The sequence below is a fragment of the Saccopteryx leptura genome, chromosome 2 (assembly GCF_036850995.1).
Source record: "Saccopteryx leptura isolate mSacLep1 chromosome 2, mSacLep1_pri_phased_curated, whole genome shotgun sequence".
NCBI classification, from domain to species: Eukaryota; Metazoa; Chordata; class Mammalia; order Chiroptera; family Emballonuridae; genus Saccopteryx; species Saccopteryx leptura.
Genome location: NC_089504.1, coordinates 197,079,214 through 197,098,973, shown reverse-complemented (window position 1 = coordinate 197,098,973; position 19,760 = coordinate 197,079,214). Strand labels below are relative to the sequence as shown.

The 19,760-nt window shown below is 38.5% G+C and overlaps 1 non-coding gene across 1 annotated transcript; it reads right to left on the bottom strand.

The window, feature by feature from the left end:
• Window positions 1–19,369: 19,369 nt before the first annotated feature.
• LOC136396423 (U6 spliceosomal RNA) lies at window positions 19,370–19,476 on the bottom strand. The gene has a single exon (XR_010749710.1). It is a non-coding gene; the product is annotated as a U6 spliceosomal RNA (small nuclear RNA).
• Window positions 19,477–19,760: the final 284 nt, after the last annotated feature.

The following is a 19,760-nucleotide window of genomic DNA, read 5'->3' as shown; positions in this document are numbered from 1 at the left end:
TTTTGATTCAACCTACCATCAGTGTTTAAAACAGAATAATTTAGGAAGTGACCAGTTATCATCAAGAAATAGTTTTTCTTATTTCCATCAGCTCCAGATCAGATAAAATTTCTGTAAATCAAGGAGGAGGATTGAGATTATTTTGACATTGGGTATTTTCTATGCCTTGCTTCCCCCCTTCACCCCAGGATGGATCTGGATGGACTTTGGAGTAGCCATAGAATTTCTCACACAATTGTTTGCAGAAAATTTAAGAGCTGAGAAGCCCTAGAAACCAGTCTATCTTGGATTCTAATGATTGCCAGATGTGCCAATGTCCTTACCCCAAATTGTGTGAAAGCCAGAGTCAAGAAGTCAGTGAGGAATGTTAGAAGGGGGTGAGAACAGCCAGGATTTATTTTCAGTGTCTGAGAGAAAAGGTGCAGAATTGGAATCAAATAGTATGTATCCTTTTTTTGGATTCACTTCTTTCCCTTAGTGATATACATTTAAATATCCTTTTTGTCTTTTCATGGTTTAATAGTTAATTTCTTTTTGTCATTGAAAAATATCCCTTTCTCTGGATATATCATAGTTTATTCACCCAATAGCCTACTGAAGGACATTTGGTTGCTTCCAAATTTGGAAAATTATGTATTAAAGCTGCTATAAACATCAGTGTGCAGGTTTTTGCTTGAATTTAAGTTTTCACTGCATTTGAGTAAATACCAAGGGGCACAGTTGACAAAACATGCTAAGTGTATGGTTAGTTTTGTAAGAAACCACTAACGTGTCTCCCAAAGTGGTGGTACCATTTTGCATGCCCATCAGCAATGAATGAGAGTTCCTGTTGCTCCACATCCCCCCTAACACTTGGCATTGTCACCGTTGTTTTTGATTTAGGGAATTCTAGTAGGTGTATAGTGGTATCTCATTGCTTCTGTAATTTGATTTTCTGGATAGCATATAATGTGGAATATCTTTTCATATACTTATTTGCCATCTATATCTCTTCTTTATGAGGTGTGTGTAAGGTTTTTGCCTCATTTTTTATTAGGTTATTTGTTTTCATATCATTGAGTTTTAAGAGCTCATTGTATATTTGGATTACAGTTCTTTTCAGATGTTTCTTTTGCAATGTTTTCTTCTAGTCTGTGGTTTGTCTTCTATTGGCATTGTTTTTCACTAAACAAAAACAAAATATGATCCAAAAACACACAACATGATATGCAGAACAGACAACTACTTTAAATGCCTGCTCCAACATATTCTCTTTCAAAGGACAGAGCAAATTCTGGGTTAATGCCTAACATTGGTGAGATATTAGTTTTAAAAAAATTGACTCACTTATTTTCCCATTTAAAATATAAATACCACTACTCAATTTCAACTTTTTTTGTATACTTCTTTATTACTTCTAATGAGATAAATGGCTACAGTTATAGTAAATATTTTGAGCACTTACCAGGTGCCCCAACTGTAGTATTTATTTCACATAATCTTCTTAACAATCCTATAAGATGTTGCTGTCATTTTACTTTCCTTTTCAGATGAACAAACTGATGCACAAGGATATTAATTTATTTAATAGATCATCATCTAACAACTGGAAAGCAAGAATCTGAATTTAGGTAAACTCTAAACTCTGTATCCTAAATCACAAATGACCTTTATCCAGTTCCAAACCATTTTTAAAATGTTTATTTATTGATTTTAGTGAAGGAAGAAGAGAGGGGAAAGAGAGAGGAACATTAGTCTGTTTATGTATGTGCCCTGACCATGGATTGAACTGGCAACCTCTGCACCTTGGGATGACATTCTAACCAATGAAGCTATCCTGTGAGGACATAGTTCCAAACAATTTTTAACTGCTTGAATATACTTCAAATAGCCTCCCAAAGAACTCTGATTTAAAATCATATATTGAAGTTATAAGCATACCACATCATTCATTAAAATTTTGCATGTTGTTTCTTCTTTGAAAACCCTTCCCTAGAAAGCTCATAGGTATTCATCTTTTCGAGGATACAAAATCCATCTTGAGTGGAGCTGAGCTCTCCTCCTCCAGACAGTATTTGCTGCATTGTCTTCTATGCTTCTTTAGTAGCTTGTTTATATCTTGTGAAAGAACTTAACCTCATAATTACAAGACTTTCTTTAAGGCAGTTTGACTGTTCTATTTCTTTGGTACCTGGGAAGAGCTAAGCATATTCTTCTAAAATAAACACATTGAAATCCTTCAAGCTCCCCCCCCCCCAAAAAAAAAAAAAACAACAACAGAAAAGTCATTTTGTAAAGAAATTCTTTTTTTTTTTTTTTTTTAATTAAGTGAGAGGCGAGTAGGCAGAGACAGACTCCTGCATGTACCCTGACCGGGTCCACCCAGCAAACCCACTACCAGGCTATGCTTTGCCTGTCTGGGTCGCTGCTCTATTGCTTGGCAAATGAGCTATTTTAGCACCTGAGATGAGGCCATGGAGCCATCCTTCGCACCCAGGGCCACCTTGGAACCATGGTGAAGGAGGGGATGGGCGGGTGGGGAGGAGAAGCAGATGGTTGATTCTCCTGTGTGCTCTAACCTGGTATTCCACACACCCAGCTAGTACTCTACCACTGAGCCAACTGGCCAGGACCAGAAGAAATTCAAGAATAGATAATGAATATACTTTTTATAACAGGAGAAAAAATAAAGGCATATAATTTATATATAACTAGAACAAGTTAAATCTCAAAGATGTGGAAGAATACTGTTAAAGCCATATCTATTTTCTAACCTACCACAATATATTTCTGACAATTCTATTCTATAAAAAGATCAAAATTCATCCAGAATACTTTTCCACAGTGCACAAGAATTAAAAATCGACAGATACAGTACTCTGCTCATTTCAAGGTAAAGCCTTAGGTTTGAAGGACATCCTAGATCACATCAAACATCAACACTGACATCTGCTGGAAATGCACACTGTCCACATTTTCTGCAGCTGGTTTAAAAGGAAAAAAAGAAAAAGTGCACAGAAAGAAGATGATAAGAAATTACTTAAAAACTACCTCAAAACCTAAACAAAGAACTAATATATCAATGCGAGGTGAACAATCTTGGGCTTTTCTTTTAATAAGATAATCTTGACTAACAAATTTTGAACAGAAACCATAGATTTGTGACTGAATTGGCCCCCTGAAATATATTTGATTTTTAAAAGCAAACTAAGATACCTATCTCTGTAGGGGAAGGAGTCATTTACTTTCCACTTCGCGTTTCATAAATAGCACAGTTTGTGCTCTCTGGATCAGAGAAGAGGCTGAGTCACACTGAAGCCTCTGTTTTCATGAATCTGGAGAACACAGGTTTGATGGCTGGTTCGCTGCTGTGGTACATATGTTACCCATTCTCCAAAGTTTCCTTTCCGCTGTCTAACTTGTAAAATTAATTAAGTATTTGGGGATTACTTACAGTCAAATTGAAGAAGAATATACATTCCTCTACTTGTTTGCTTATAAATTTTAGGTGTAATTAGATGTCAAATATTTCTTTTCATATTTATTTTTCTTATTTATTGAAACCTTTCTGGTAAGAGAAATAATTCTGTGACTCAAGAAAAATATTTTGTTTTATGTTACAGAAATTAAAAAAAAACCAAACCACTATATTTATAATTATTAACTGTAAAAATGAACTCCTGGCTTCCTAGCATAAGTTTTCCTTGTTAAACAGATGTTTATATTTTCTTCTAAATTTACTCCATAAGTTTTCTTTTTAGGGAAACAGGTATTTATTATGTCCCTTTTTGTTTTTTTTATCTTTTTATTATAAAATATAACAAGTATGCAAAAAATACATTAAACACACATGTACAGTTTAATGCATTATAATAAAATAAGCACTCATGTAACCATTGCTCAGATTGAGAAATGCAACATAGGCAATTATGCTTACAAAAGTCTTCCTTGCCCCTTCTCAATTATACTCCAACCTTTGCTCTTTTTTTTACATTTTAACCTCTAAGTATATATCTCTAAACACTATAGTGTAGCTGGGATTTTAATTTTATATAATGGAGTCATGGTGAATGTTTTCTTCTATTTGGCTTCATTCAATCAATGTTCTGTGAGCTTTGTCCATGTTGTTGCATGCAGCTGTAATTTGTTTATCTTTATTGTTCAATATTGTTTCATTTTATGACTATATTACTATTTGTTCATCCAATCTATTATTGATGGATACTTGGGTCATTTCTGGTTGGGGGCTGTTTCTAATTTTTCTATGAGCATTTCTATGCATATTCCATGGTGCATTTGAAATGTAGAAAAGAAAGGCTCTTAACATAAGTAATTTTTAGTAGAACTTACTTTCTCTAAAACAAAAAGAATTTTAGCAGAACTTACTTTTTCTAAAAGACTCCCTACCCTTGTCCTTGAGGCTGGTTTCCCAGGCTGTGGCCTTGGGATAGTTTCCCAAGGTTGCAAATGTTCCCAGAATGTTTCTCCCTGAATTAATCTTATAATAAACATTGTAAGAAAGCTTGTTTCACTGCTTTGTTTTACTGCTATGCTTCCCCTACTCTCCATTTCCCACTCAGTGTGTAATTTTGTCTTTAAAAGCTAGCCCCAAACTGTGTTTGGGGCTGCATGATTTGAATGACTTAGGTCTCCATGCAGTAGCCGGCTTTGAATAAAAAAGACTCCTTTAAATTTGAACTTAGGTGTGAAGAACATTTGTATAATCTCACTGTTTCCCTACAACACATTTGCAGACATTTTTGTTAGCTATAAACCTAAGAGTGGATTTTCTAGGTCATAGATTATATGGCTCTTCAAGTCAGTAAGTAAACCCTAAATAAAGTGGTTTATCTATATGTATTCTACCCAGAAGTATACAAGTGTTTCATTTTTTGCCAACACCTGATACCACCAAATTTTTTAATTTCTGCAGTTGGGGTGAGTTTGTAGTAACATCTCATTTTGTTTTTTAACTTGCATTCAATATCCTCTTTTAGAAAAGTACTTACACAAGTCTCTTGGCCATTTTACTACTTGACTATCAGTCTTTTTCTTATAAATTTTTAGAATTTTTTTTTTACCTCTGTTTGGCCCTCCCATTCAGCTTCTTAATGTTATCTTTTCTTGAACAGAATTACTTAATTTAAACACAGTAAAATATATTGAGTTATACCACACAAACAACTTTAGACTGAATGCTTAAATTTGAGGTTCTGGAAAGCAAGTAGCCTCATCTTTATGGGGATATAAATATATATATATTGCATCTAAGGATGCAAATAAAGACAAACTATGTGTCTTCAGATAAATTTTCCCAGTTATGAGCTGAGCCTACCCTTGTAGATATTCTAAAACACTTAAGAATCAATCTGATAAAGAGGAGTTTATCTACATTCCTATTAAATTCCCCATTCTCTTTCCATCAATTGTATGGCTTTCCACTGGGTCACACAAGGAGGTCAGATCACCCTTGTCTCCTTCTTTTTGTTACCGCTCCATATCAAATCAATTACAAAGCCCACACCTTGCAATTTCTATATTTTATGTTTCTCCCCATTCCTTTAGCAGCCAGGATATGCATCTCTTGCATCTCTAATTGGGACTGACAGTCCTAGTTTCTTCTACCTTGAATCCACCACACATTCACGCCAATGCCATATTTTCCATAAGCCACTTCTTTTTATTCTCTATAGAGAGAAAATGAAGGTCTTTTAAATATTTTATTTTTTATCAATATGTTTTTAGTTGAAATAGAAGTGACATATAACATTGTATTAATTTTATATGTACAACATAATGATTCAATATTTTCATATATTGCAACATGATCACCACACACATAGTTCTAGTTCTTTTTCTTGTGATGAGAACTTTGAAGATTTACTCTTTTAACAACTTTCAGATATAGAATAAGGTATTATTAAGGTAGTCACCAGGCTGTATATTAAATCTTTAAGACTTATTTATTTTTTAACTGAAAGTTTGTACTATTTGATCACCTTCACCCATTATGCCCATCCCCAGCCCCAAACTCTGGCAGCTACAATGTGTTATGTTATAACAGAATCATAACTCTGTCTATGAGTTAGGTTTTGTTTTGTTTTATTTTATTTTGGGGTTTCACATATAAATGAGGTCATATAATATTTTTCTTTGTCTGACTTATTTCACTTACCATAATGCATTCAAATTCCATGCATATTGTCATAAATGACAAGATTTTATTTTTTTATGACTGACTAATATTTCATTGTGTACTATATACCATTTTTTTTTATGCATTCAACTATCAGTGGACATAGGTTACTTCCATGCCTAGGCTACTATAAATAATGCTGCAATGAACCTACCTTTCAAGTTAGCATTTTCATTTTCTTCATATGAATACCCAGAATTGGAATACGATAGTTCTATTTTTTTTATAAATAAATTTTTATTTTAATGGGGTGACATCAATAAATCAGGGTACATATATTCAAAGAAAACATTTCCAGGTTATCTTGTCATTTAGTTCTGTTGCATACCCATCACCCAAAGAGAGATCATCCTCCGTCACCCTCTATCCAGTTTTCTTTGTACCTCTCCCCCTCCCCCTCTCCCTCCTTCCCTCCCCCCACCCCCCGTAACCACCACATTCCTGTCCATGTCTCTTAGTCTTGCTTTTATGTCCCACCAATGTATGGAATCCTGCAGTTCTTGTTTTTTTTCTGATTCTCTTATTTCACTCCGCATAATGTTATCAAGATTCCACCATTCTGCTGTAAGTGATCTGATGTCATCATTTCTTCTAGCTGAATAGTATATCATGGTGTATATGTGCCCCATCTTCTTTATCCAGTCTTCTATTTTTTTTACAGTGATTAAAAGCCTTTAAGCAAACTCTTGGCCAATACAGCAAGAATCCATAAAAGAGAAGTGTCCTTAACATGTTCACCAAGTCCAAGTTGGCCCCATCACCATGCCAAATCCCTGAAAAATGCAACCCAACCACAGTTCAGTCTGTTAGGAGCTGTCACAGGGAGCAGGAGTCCAGGAAAAGTCCACACAGGAAAAGTCCGCATGGCACTGGAATTGTTGTCACCATTCTATACTTTGCAGCTCATGTCCAAGTCCCAATTACTGCTGCTTCTAGCTGGTAATGATTCAGGTAGACTGGAAAAGCCATTTGCAGCATGTGTGGATATGGAGCTTCTGTTCTCCTCTGCCTGGAGAGTTGAGACCAGGTTGCTTTTCCCTGGAGCTCTGTGACTGTGGCATGGTAAAGAGAACCTTGGGATACACTAAGCTGGGTGGCAAAGGTAAATTCATAATACAAGTTGGCAAAAGGGGGAAAGAGAGCTCTAAATTAGGAATAGGTCCCAGCCTGAAATATGAGTGGGACATTGAGGTAGGAGGGATAAAGAAAACACTATATATTAAGCAAAGCAGCAGAAAATAGGACTATCAACACCTACAACAGAGATCTTTGAGGGAAGAATAAAAAACCTGACTATTCAGGCAAAACATAGTTAAGTGGCCCTTGTGCAAATGAGATCAGTTTACCTGCTTCTTGGAAGAAATACCCTAGGCTTGTCCACAGTGTCATAGATGGGGCCGACGGCCCTGGGCACCTTCAGCCTTCAGTGGCAAACCCCAGCTTTCTGGGCAAGGTTAGGTCATAGGTGGCTGGAGCAGGGCTGGAAGAGACTGAATCCTCCCTTAAAGGAGCAAGGGGGAAGCCTACCTTCCAGTGTCCCTGTTTCCTCACAGCAGAGGCATGTAAGCCTAGCAGGCTTTAGCTCAATGACCTTCCTTTCCACTATTGAAGCAGGACCCAGATGGCATCCTATGAGACCCCTTTGGGGTGTTGGAGCCTTTAAGGGTGTATCCTAAAAGCTGGTAGTTCCCCTGATCTCTATTGGGCTTCTTTTTTTTTTTTGAGGAACGTCCACAATGTTACCATAGTGACTGCACCAAGTTACATTCCCACCAGCAGTGCACAATGTTTCCCTTTTCTCCACATCCTCACCAACACTTGTTATTTCTTGTCTTTTTGATAATAGTCATTGTAAGGCCAGGAGCCGCCATTGTGGCCATTCACATGCAGGTTCCCATTGGATTCGGGCAGACGATAAAGAAATGGCAGAGTCAGAGGATGGGGGGCCATCCTATTTATTGGTGTCTCACCAAGACAGGCAAACCACAAAAGAAGACAAGGGAAAAGCAGAAAACCAGCTCTTCCCATGAAGGGCAAGGGATCAGGGAAGCCCCTGCAATTGTGATAGCAGGAACTGTGTGTCCAAGCTCCTGGTCTGTCCCACTTTATAGTGTAGAAAACCAAAATCCCTTAATCCAAAATACAAACAAGGAAGTCTCTGATACAAAGTCACTTATCCAAGGCATAATTGTATTCCTCATGAGAGTGCACCACCCAGATCATACAATCAGTCAAGGGTGTGGGGAAAAGCTTAGTCCCAAAACCAAACCTTAGGCTACAACGACCTGGCCTGCTTATAGCCTGTCCCCCACACCCAATATAAGTCACAAGCGAGCAAACATATATATCATATTTACAAACTTATTTGACCAACAGTCATTCTAAGAGGTGTAATGTGATATATCTCATTGTGGTTTTGATTTGCATTTTGTTTGTGTTTAGTGATGGTGGGTATCTTTTCATGCATCTGTTGGCGATCTGTATGTGCTCTTTGGAAACATTTCTATTCAGATCTTCCGCTTGTTTTTAAGTTGAATTGTTTGTTTAGTTTTTTGTTTGTTTGTTTTATGCTATTGAGTTGTAGGAAGTCTTTGCATATTAACCCCTTATTAGATGGAGACCCACTGCTTGAAGACTTCAAGGGGGAAGGATGTGTGTGGCAAGGAGGATGAGGCCCTGAGGGAACTACTGTTACTGAAGGACGTGGAACAGCTTCCACTGGAGAAAGCAGAGCAGCCCAGGGCTTTAACCCAAGAGTTTCTGACAGCAGTGGAGTCTGAGCTCCTGGAGGAGTGGGTGGACAACCTGGGAGGAACCAAGGCCCAATAGAAGACAGTAAAGCAAGCTAAAGGTCTTAGGTCCAACCTAGAGGGAAGGAGCCCTCATTTCTCCAGACCCAATACCCCCCTCCACACTTACCTGTCTCAACAAGGGCTGTCCTCAGTTTCTTCTTCCCAGGAAACAGGTCTGGGGCAACCCTTTCCTTGCCCAAATCCAGTTCAAGTGTCAACTTCTCCTGGCTTTCTTGGTATCTCTGTCTGGACCCTCCACCTCCACCTCAACAGTGAAATAAACCTACATCCACCCAAAACAAACAAAAAAGCTAACAACAACAAAACCACAGACACATTATAACAAGAGGCAGAAATTCTTTAACAGGCAGTTGGTTTGGAGTCTCCCTGTGGGCAGGGCTGAAACTTTTCTGAAACTGCTACAGTCTGCCCCCTGTCCCTTCCTTCCCCATTTCTTCCAGGAGGCAGGTCTTTAGGTCTTTAGAACAGTCTGATGGTTCTGCCCGTTTTCTGTGGCTCTCTCCCCAAGAAGTCTCTTCAATGTTTAACCCATCCTAACATCTCCTTAGCAGACTCGAATTCCTTGTTAATGTAATTCTGACTATCGTTATGTTTCATCACTAACTGCAGGATTCCCAACTTCTAGCTTTTCTTTCACTATTCCTCACCAAGTGGCAGCCAAAAGGTTCCCTCTGTCCACAGCTGAAGTCCATGTGGTCTCTATGACCCCATTCCAGCCTGTTTCTCCAGCTTCCTCCTTTACCCCTCTCTGTCTCACATTGCATGTGCAATGACATTACATTTGTGGAAGCCTGAGGTATGAATTTTGTGGTGATCTAGCTTACTCATTTACTCTTATCTATTCATAAGTTGAAAGAATACAAATAAGCTAAGTCTTATCTTTTGGAATTTTGGAAAAATGCAACAAGGTAATCATTTTAACAACCTCTCTTATCTTTATCTTAAAATATTATAACCATTTACCCACACATGTGGCAGATATGCACTTGATATTGGCAAGTAAGAGAATTTAAAAAGATGTCCATATTTTGCCAAAACATCAGTCAATTCAAGTTAAAGAGACATTATTATTAGATTTTGAGTCAAAGGCACAGGTGATTATACTTTTGACTTAACAAACTTAAAGTTTTGGTATTGTGCAATTAAATAAGACACATGGTAATATTCTTATCATTATGAGCATGATAAAGCTTTTAGAAAGTTGCATGACACTAAAAATTAGTGGGAAAATTGTAAAGCTAGGGAATTTTGTGTTTCATAGATTCATCTCCTGTGCTCTTTCTCCTCCATCATTGCAAAGAAGTGAGCGACCTCTCTCTCCTTTTCCACAGCCATCACATTGTTCCTTGGTACACCAATTATCCAATTGCATTGCAGCTATTTGTTGACACATATATCTGCCCAACTCTTCTTTGGGTTCTTTGAGCTTAGAGACTACTGATTCAAGTTAATCTTAGTGTCCTCAATGTTCACCATGGTGCAGGGCACAGGTTAGCATTTTCTAAATTCTTACAGAAGAAAGAACGAGGGTGGGCACGGAGAGATGAAGAATGGGTGGGAAAGAGGGATGGAGTGGGAGGACAAGAATAAAGTAATATGAATTTAAGCCATTTTTCCATAAAGTCTCTTAAAGTATGTAAATCTCATTAACTGTAGATGAAAAATATTTCCTATTCAGGGATTGTTAATGAGCAGTGAATAGGTTGGGAGGAAATGGAGTGGCTCCCAGATTCTTTTAAGTCACATCAGATGAAATAATTGGTCAATACATCTTTTCATATACCTCTCCCAGAAGGAGGTTCTGCTGGGAGCTGGGAAAGTCAAAAACTTTTATCAGAGCTCAGAGCTTTGTGAAAGGATATAGAGGAAGCAGGGAGGAAAAGAAAGAAACCAACTAATTAAAACAAGATGAAGACATTAAAAAGCATTCAGACTGAATGTGTATATTCTGTACAAATCAATTCCCAATGCAATTCTTATAATTTGTTCACAAGTAATTGGCCTATGTTCCTCCACTGCTTTGCTGTTGATGCTAATGAACACACAGGCTCTAGGTGCCTGGGGAAAGGAACAAATACATAAATAAAAACATTCAGCCAGTAATAGGATAAGGCATTTCCATGCAAGGCAACAATTTCTGATTTTCTGACTTAGAAATATTTTTTTTGTGTGTGACAGAGACAGAGACAGATAGAGAGAGACAGGAAGAGAGAGAGATGAGAAACATCAATTCTTCATTGCGGCTCCTTAGTCTCCTTGGTTCACTGATTGCTTTCTCATATATGCCTTGACTGGGGATGGGGGTGGCTACAGCAGAGCAACTGACCCCTTGCTCAAGCCAGTGACCTTGGGCTTCAAGCCAGTTACCTTTGGGCTCAAGCTAGCCACTATAGGGTCACGTCTATGATCCCATGCTCAAGCCAGCGACCCCACGTTCAAGCTGGTGAGCCCGTGCTCAAGCCAGTGACCTCAGAGTTTCGAACCTGGGTCCTCCATGTCCCAGTTGGATGCTCTACCTACTGCACCACTGCCTGGTCAGGCCCGACTTAGGAATATTTTAAAAGATGTAGAAAGATGTAGAAAGATTGTGAAGATATGCTCTCTCGCTCATTCTTATAAGGAGTCTTTCTTAAAAGAATACATTCATAAGGTACTACATCAACCAGAATATTTGTTCCTACATTCTTTTGTCTATAGATAATGAGTTAGGTAATCACATTTGTTTTTAATTTAGTGGTAGGAGGGAAGGTTTAGTTCAACACATTCTAAATTACTCTATTTAGTGGAACAGTTAAAGGAGTTCAGAGTAGCTTGTGGGCTGAGAGATACCAGCTTATTTCTTCAGACTATTTTTCCAAATCATGGAAAAATTTAAGATTCTATCAATCTTTCTCTAGATAATCAGTGGTTGCATTGTTTTGACAGCCTGAAAAGTTGAGTTCAATGGAATGTTCCGGCTCTGCATTTTCTACTGAGGCTAGGAGATAGATTGAATAGTAAACAAACAGTCAGCCGGTACCTACTAAATGTAAAACTTGGGGCTAGGCAGCAAGTGCTGCCCAGAGGCGAATAAGACTGGTTCCTCCTGATAAGAAAGTACCTTTTCTTTAGGCAGAATCAGATTTGTAAATAACAAGACAATAATATCAGGAAGAATAAAATAAATACAAAAATAGTGGTAAAAGCAATAAGCACTGAGAAAACAGAACAAGAAATAATTAATGTCGCACTGATGGTGTGAGGAAGGGAAAGAATGCTTCTGGATGCAGTAGCATTTAATTTGGCAGATAGGGACCTGGTCAGTGGTTCAGTGGATAGAGTGTTGGCCCAATGTAGGACATTCTGGGTTCGATGCCCAGTCAGGGCACACAGAGGAAGGACCATCTGCTTCTTTCTCCCTTCCACTCCCTCCTCCTTTCTCTCCCTCTTACCCTCCCACAGCCATGCTTGGCTTAATTAGTTCAAGCATGGCCCCAGGTGCTGAGGATAGCTTGTTGGAGTGCATCAGCCTCAGGTGCTAAAATTAGCTCAGTACTTGAAATTAGCCCTAGATGAGGTTGCCAGGTGGATCCCGGCTGGGGCACTTGCAGGAGACTGCCTCACTATCAACCCTCCTGTCACCTAAGAAAATACTACTACTAACTATTACTACTATTAATAATAATAATAATAATAATAATAATAAATTTGGCAGAAAGAATGACCTGACATTTAACAGGAAAGAGGGCTGCAATGTTGTGCCTTCTTTACTTCATTCAGGTATCTGATCAAATGTCACCTCCTTGGAGAGCAGTGCCTCATCGCCCTGGTTAATGTAGTGACTCTGCTAGCAAATGCTTCCTAAGGTATGTTGCACACACTTAGCTGTATTTCTCAGTAAAATTAGAATAAATAGATATTAACCAATTTTGATGAATTAGGTCACCTTTTGGAGAGAGGAGTGGGTGAGGAGATAACCAACTAAATAGATTAACAGATTGATTAATTTAAAATAGAAACTCATGTTATCAATAAAATGTAAATAGGGGATGATATAATCACACAGAAACTAGTTATACTTTTAGAGAATTAAGAGCAGAGTATTCTAAGAGCTGTTATATTAATAGCCTTTTACTATTCTTCCACAAAACAACATACATATATTCACATAGTTTGGCAAGATAGTATGTTTTACAGGACATTTTAATGTTCTGCATTTGGCAAACTCACTCACTTAAATGGTGCATGGTTGAAGAAACAATGTAAATGCATTCAAATTAAAAAATATGGAAAAATAGTATGAAGCAATTTATATGAAAAGCAATAAATAGTTACTCAAACAATCAGAAATTTTGAAAACTCAAGAGTATTTAAGCAATATCCTATAATCCTACCATCAAGATTACTTTCCTTTGTAATTAAGCCATTTTTAAAAACTGCTTTTTAAATACACAACTCTATGATACTTTACTAATGATTGAAAAAAAGATTGTTTTGAGTTTTTCTATTAAAAATGCTACAATGAATACATTTATTCATAAATAGTTTTCAATATTTAACTTACTTTTTAAGAATAAAATGAGTTGGATAATGAGTAGAATATTCACATCACTGTATTCAAGAAGAGAGAGTAATTTTCAGGTAAGCTTATTTTAAATAGTTTTGTGGTATAGTAAAAGGTTTGGGACAAGGGTGGGAGCTTGCCATCCTAGGTCAGTGTGTTTTCAATATTCTGTACTGTATTATTTTGTTTTAGTCATTACTCTGTGTGTTTTTGCCATTTAATCTTCTCAGAGCCTAGCATGGTGCTTTGCATAAAACTAGATTTTTAATGTGTGTTTATGGAACTGAGACAGTGCTAATAAAAGTATCTAAAAAAGCCTATGATAAAATATGATATGGATATATTAGTGCTTATCAAATGTAATTAGAAATATTATTTCAATAAATATAATAAAGTACTTTACTTTGTTTAAAAGCACAGTTTTAATGATGATGAATGCATCCATTCTATTACTTATTCTTGAGCACAGTTTAAAAAAAAGGGGAATTCAGATAGTTAAGCTTAGCTACATCTAAACAGTCACTTTCAATTTGACATGGATTGTGGTCTGTGATCATATCACACTGGAACATGAAATAAAAAATTTTAGAGTAAAATATTACTTGATTCTATTTTTGAAATGTTCTCTCTGTCTGTGCAGCAATGATCAGGACCTGTTGTGGTGGCAAATTACTGGAAGATAAAGTTTCACTACTAAACAGGAAAGACAGTGATAGTGAAAACATGGTTGCTTTGAAAGGGATGTGTAACCTAAGAACTAGGATGAAAAATAGAAGATTCAGAAGAGTAATCTGAATAATGAATAATAAAATAGCAATCACAATTAATATGTATTGATTGCTTGTTGTATGCCAGTCACTGTTCTAAGCACAATATATACTATATATAGTGGTTGTCTCCACGGCAATTAAATCAGAATGTCTGGGGAAGGGACTGACCATCAATATATTTTTTTGTTTTTTGGGAGGGCTTTTTAGTGAGAGGAGGGGGGCAGAGACAGATTCCCACATGTGCCCTGACCAGGATCCAACCAGCAAGCCCACAGAAGGTGATGCTCTGTCCATCTGGGGTCCTTGTTCCGTTGCAACCGGAGCCATTTTTAGCACCTGAGGCAGAGGCCACAGAGCCATCCTCAATGCCTGGGGCCAACTTGCGCTAATGGAGACTTGGCTTCAGGATGAGAAGAGAAGAGAGAGAGCAAGGGAGAGAGAGAAGCGAGAGGAGAAGGGGTGGAGGAGCAGATGGGTGCTTCTTCTGTGTGCCCTGACTGGGAATTGAACCCAGGACATCCACATGCTGGGTCAATGCTCTACTACTGAGCCAACAATCAGGGCTGCATCAATAATTTTTAAACATCTCCCAGATAATTCCAATCTATAGCAAAGTCTGAGAACCACCACTCAACAGCCATGCAAGGTAAATATTCTTGCTACTATTTCCAACTTCTTAAGATGTAAACTGAATCACAGAGCTATAAACTTGCCAATGCTGAAGAGTTGAAAAGTTGAGACATAAGTCAGCTGGCCTGATTCCAAAGCCCTTGACCTTAACAACTGCCATGCCTCCCCCAGTGCCTTAGTGCCAGTTTTAAGGAGTAGCCCTTGATATTTATGAGTTTAAGAAAATTTTATTTATTTATTTTTCTTTGTGAGAGAGACAGGCAGGAAGGGAGAGAGGCAGGCAGGAAGGGAAAGAGACAAGAATTATCAACTTGTAGTTGTGGGACCTTACTTGGTTCATTGATTGCTTTCTCATATGTGCCTTGACCAGTGGGCTACAGCAGAGCGAGTGACCCCTTGCTCAAGCCAGAGACCTTTGGATTCAAGACAGCGACCATGGGGTCATTTCTGTGATCTCATACTCAAGCCAGCAACTCTGCACTTAAGCTGGTGAGCTTGCGCTCAAGCTGGATGAGCCTGCACTCAAGCCAGCGACATCAGGGTTTCAAACCTGAGTCCTCAGCATACTAGGGCGATGCTCTATCCAATGCACCACTTGGTCAGGTGAGTATGGGAAATTTTAATACACATCTTAACAATAATCATTTTAGGAAGATATAACCTATTCTTATGCAGTTTGTTTCCTACCACGATCTGAAATTGGTCTCCCTGGCCTATCTTTATCACGCACAAGTTGTCAAAACTGGCCCTTCCCTCTAACCCAGTTCCTTAGCCCCTCCTTCCAGATGTTACTGGTTTGATTTGCCTTAGAGCCCACCCAAGACCACAGCAAGTGGTTGTACTTGTGAAAGAGGAAGAGGCCCAGTGATAAAGCCAAGCAGGGCAAGCAGAGACTTCCCTGTTAGGAGGCTCCGTTCACAGAATCCAGGTTTTGACAGCTAGATGTCAGTTACTAAGACTTCTTTTGTTCAACCTTCTCTCAGGCTTCTAGTTCCTCATATGTCTTTCTGCTTTGGGGTCCAAGTTTTCTGGTTAGCTTTGCCACTCTACTATATGACTTTGGGCAAGAGTAAGCTTTATAAGCTCTTCCAGATTCATGGACTATGTTATGTACCATTCTGAATGAACTTTGAAGATCTGCTTGACTAAATGTTTGGCTCTGTGGCACTTCATTGCTCTAAAGTTCAGTATGTACTCCTGTGGACTGCTCACTTATTTCCAGACCTTTAGAGTCACCACTACCTCTGATTTCTAAGTCCATTATGAACTTGTATATGCTGTCTGAAATCAATCTTGATCATAGTTATCCCAGTTCAAGCAATCACCCTTTAGTTGTAACTTGAAGGGAAGAATATAACTAAACATTTGATCTAGTGCAAAAGCACATTTAATAAGCGAGGCGTTTGGCCTGAGGAGTCTCACAGATGGTGGGACCCTCTTATGGAGAGCATGTTTTCTTCTGTGGCAGCTTTTTATTTTGAGATGTATTCCTGACCATGGCCCAGGCATTTGTTGTAATAGTTAAAAATTCTTACCAGCAAAATTGTGCTCAGTGCAGTGAAATCACACAAACCCATCCAAAGCTACAACTAAACTGGGCCAGTTCCAAGTTCAGGTGTTATCAATGTACCTGGCTCCACCCCGAGGCCAGAGTGAGAGAGAGTGGCAGTGAGAATTTACCTAACAACCTGGCAGCTCCCAACTACCATGAATAAACCTTCTGGTTTAGTCTTTATCTGTCAAAAAAGAAATCATTTTGTCAGTATGAAACCCAACTAGGGAGAAACTGATCACTCTTGCCTCAATAAATCATTTCTAAAAGACTCGTCACTAGTAGTAACAGAATTTATCTGTGTCCCAACTGTCAGTGCTATTTTTTCTTAAAATGGTAAACTCAAGGGCAGGCTATTTCCCGCCCCACCCCCCCATGCCACTCTCCATCTCCCCACATTTAATTAGCAAAATATTACATAAACTAAGAAAGTGCTCATGTAGCAAAAGAGGATAGAACTGAGGGCCAGATTCCTCAGAAGACAAAAAGAAGACCTGCCCCCTTAGTTGCCTACGCCCCTGGGCTGGAGGGGTAAGATAGGGCTGCTGAGGATGACAGGTGTGCAAGACAAGTGTCTACAACATTGAGGAAGTTGGTACAGGGTTGGAAAGGAGGAGACTTCCTGAACCCCAGGCCTTGGTCAGCCCCAGAACACATTTGGCTTTTGCTTTTTTGATGGGATTAGAGCACACAGGACCCAAAGTCCAACTCCCAGAAATTTGGAAGGGAAGGCTGTGGCCCTGCATAGACTCACACAACCACTCAAGGGTAGCTTCAGATTCACCACCCACCCCAAGTGCTGCTGGTGCTAAGGCCCCTTCCAAGAGTCAACCATGGCAAGAATGATGTGTTGGAGGCCGGCAGTGGCACAGGGCCACTTTAAAGTTATTTCAATGTTGTTTGGACAGATCAAGAGAACTCAAAACAATCTTTTGACACTTGAACCTCTATATTTCACATTTTTGGACATCATGATAATGTTAATACAGTAGACTTTGAATATTTAAAGTGGGCATGTTTTAGGCTTTCAAGTTTCCAAATTCTGGAAAAATATATTTTCACCAGAATATATAGATCACTGCCAATATTAAAGTGACTGCCTCAGACTCATCAGAGAATGGAGTAGAAACAAGTAGAAAAATAACAAAATCTTGTTGCTGAGTGTCTCACCTAACAGGTACATGTTGTGACTATTTCCTGTATGAAGGAAGGTACTGTTTGAACCTATCAGTAAAATTATAGATAGCTACGTATCACTGACCTCCACGGTCATTCTAAAGTATGAACTTGTGAATCTCAAGGTTCTGTAATGAAGTAATAGCTCTAGCAAATGCACTGCTTCCCAAATAAGAAAATAATGATTTCTAAAACACTGTTCCCTCCTGTGACTTGAAGACCCCTAGTGGTCACAGAGGTAATAACTCCTCTGAACGACAAGCATCAGGAGAAGTATCTCAGACACTATTTTTCAGATGCATGTATATGCTGTTGTGATTAGTAAAACACAATTCACTTAAAGTGCTGAAAATACTACAATAATATTACTATAACTTTTTCAATTAAAGAACGATATCCAAAGTATAATATTATCGCTAGTTGGAGAGAGCTGGAAGTTTTGAGGTTACTCAAAAAGGTTGTAAACTCCCGGTTTAGGTAATCACCACCAGGGCACTTACTCTTCTTTTTTTAGATTTAAATTTATTGTGTTTACATATATTCAAGTGTCCCACTGAATACATCTCTCCTACCCCCTTGTTCCCTTCAATATCCCCTTTACTCTCCTCCCCCCAACACACTCCCCCCTTCCCTCCAGGATTTGCTTTGCTTTGCTGCTCTCTCTAACGCTGTTATGTATATACAATTTCTTTTTTTTTTTTTTTAATTTTTTAAATTTTTATTTATTTTTTATTTATTCATTTTAGAGAGGAGAGGGAGAGACAGAGAAAGAGAGAGGAGAGATAGAGAGAGAGAAGGGGGGAGGAGCTGGAAGCATCAACTCCCATATGTGTGTTGACCAGGCAAGCCCAGGGTTTTGAACCGGCGACCTCAGCATTTCCAGGTCAACGCTTTATCCACTGCGCCACCACAGGTCAGTGTATATACAATTTCACCAATCTCTTTCCCTTCTCTGATCCCATCCTCTCATCCCCTTTTCCTCTGACTGCTTTCCCTCTGGTCCCTTTGATCCCGCCTCTGCCTCTGTTCCTCAGTTCACATTGTTCATTAAATTCCTCAAATGAGTGAGGTCATATTTTTCTTTCTCTGCCTGGCTTATTTCACTTAGCATAAGTTTCCAGGTCCATCCATGTTGTCGCAAAAGGTAAGATTTCCTTCTTTTTCATGGTCCCATAGTATTCTATCGTATGTATGTACCACTGCTTTTTAATCCACTCATCTACTGACGGACACTTGGGCTGTTTCCAGATCTTGGCTATTGTAAACAATGCTGCCGTAAACATGGGGGTGCATTTCTTCTTTTGAATCAGTGATTTGATGTTCTTAGGATACATTCCTAAAAGTGGGATGGCTGGGTCAAAAGGCAGTTCCATTTTTATTTTTTTGAGGAATCTCCATACTGTTTTCCACAGTGGCTGCACCAGTCTGCATTCCCACCAGCAGTGCAGGAGGGTTCCCTTTTCTCCACATCCTCATCAGCACTTATTATGTGTTGTTTTGTTAATGAGTGCCGTTCTGACTGGTGTGAGGTGGTATCTCATTGTGGTTTTAATTTGCATTTCTCTAATGATTAGTGATGTTGAACATTCTTTCATCTGCCTATTGGCCATCTGTATGTCCTCTTTGGAGAAGTGTCTATTCATTTCTTTTGCTCATTTTTTGATTGGATTGTTTATTTTCATAGTGTTGAGTTTTAAAAGTTCTTTATAAAAAAATATGGAACACTTCATGAATTTGCATGTCATCCTTGCGCAGGGGCCATGATAATCTTCTCTGTATCGTTCCAATTTTAGTATATGTGCTGCCAAAGTAAGCACAGTTACTCTTTTTGATAAGCAGCACCTCAAATAGTTGGGTCTACTTAGGATAACAGACATGATCTACAGAACTCAACCAGGAACAGAATTGTGTTAATGATAAATATTGCATTTACATTGATTGCACAAAGTTTAAAAAGAAAGCATTGACCTGCAAAGGAGAATTTGCAGTTCTGACCAAATACCAAGTGGTATGGTCACATAAAGTGCACTAAATCGCCAAATTAGCACATTTCTTCACATGGGAACTTTGGCTTTTCCTGGCTCTGCGGAAACTGTGAAAT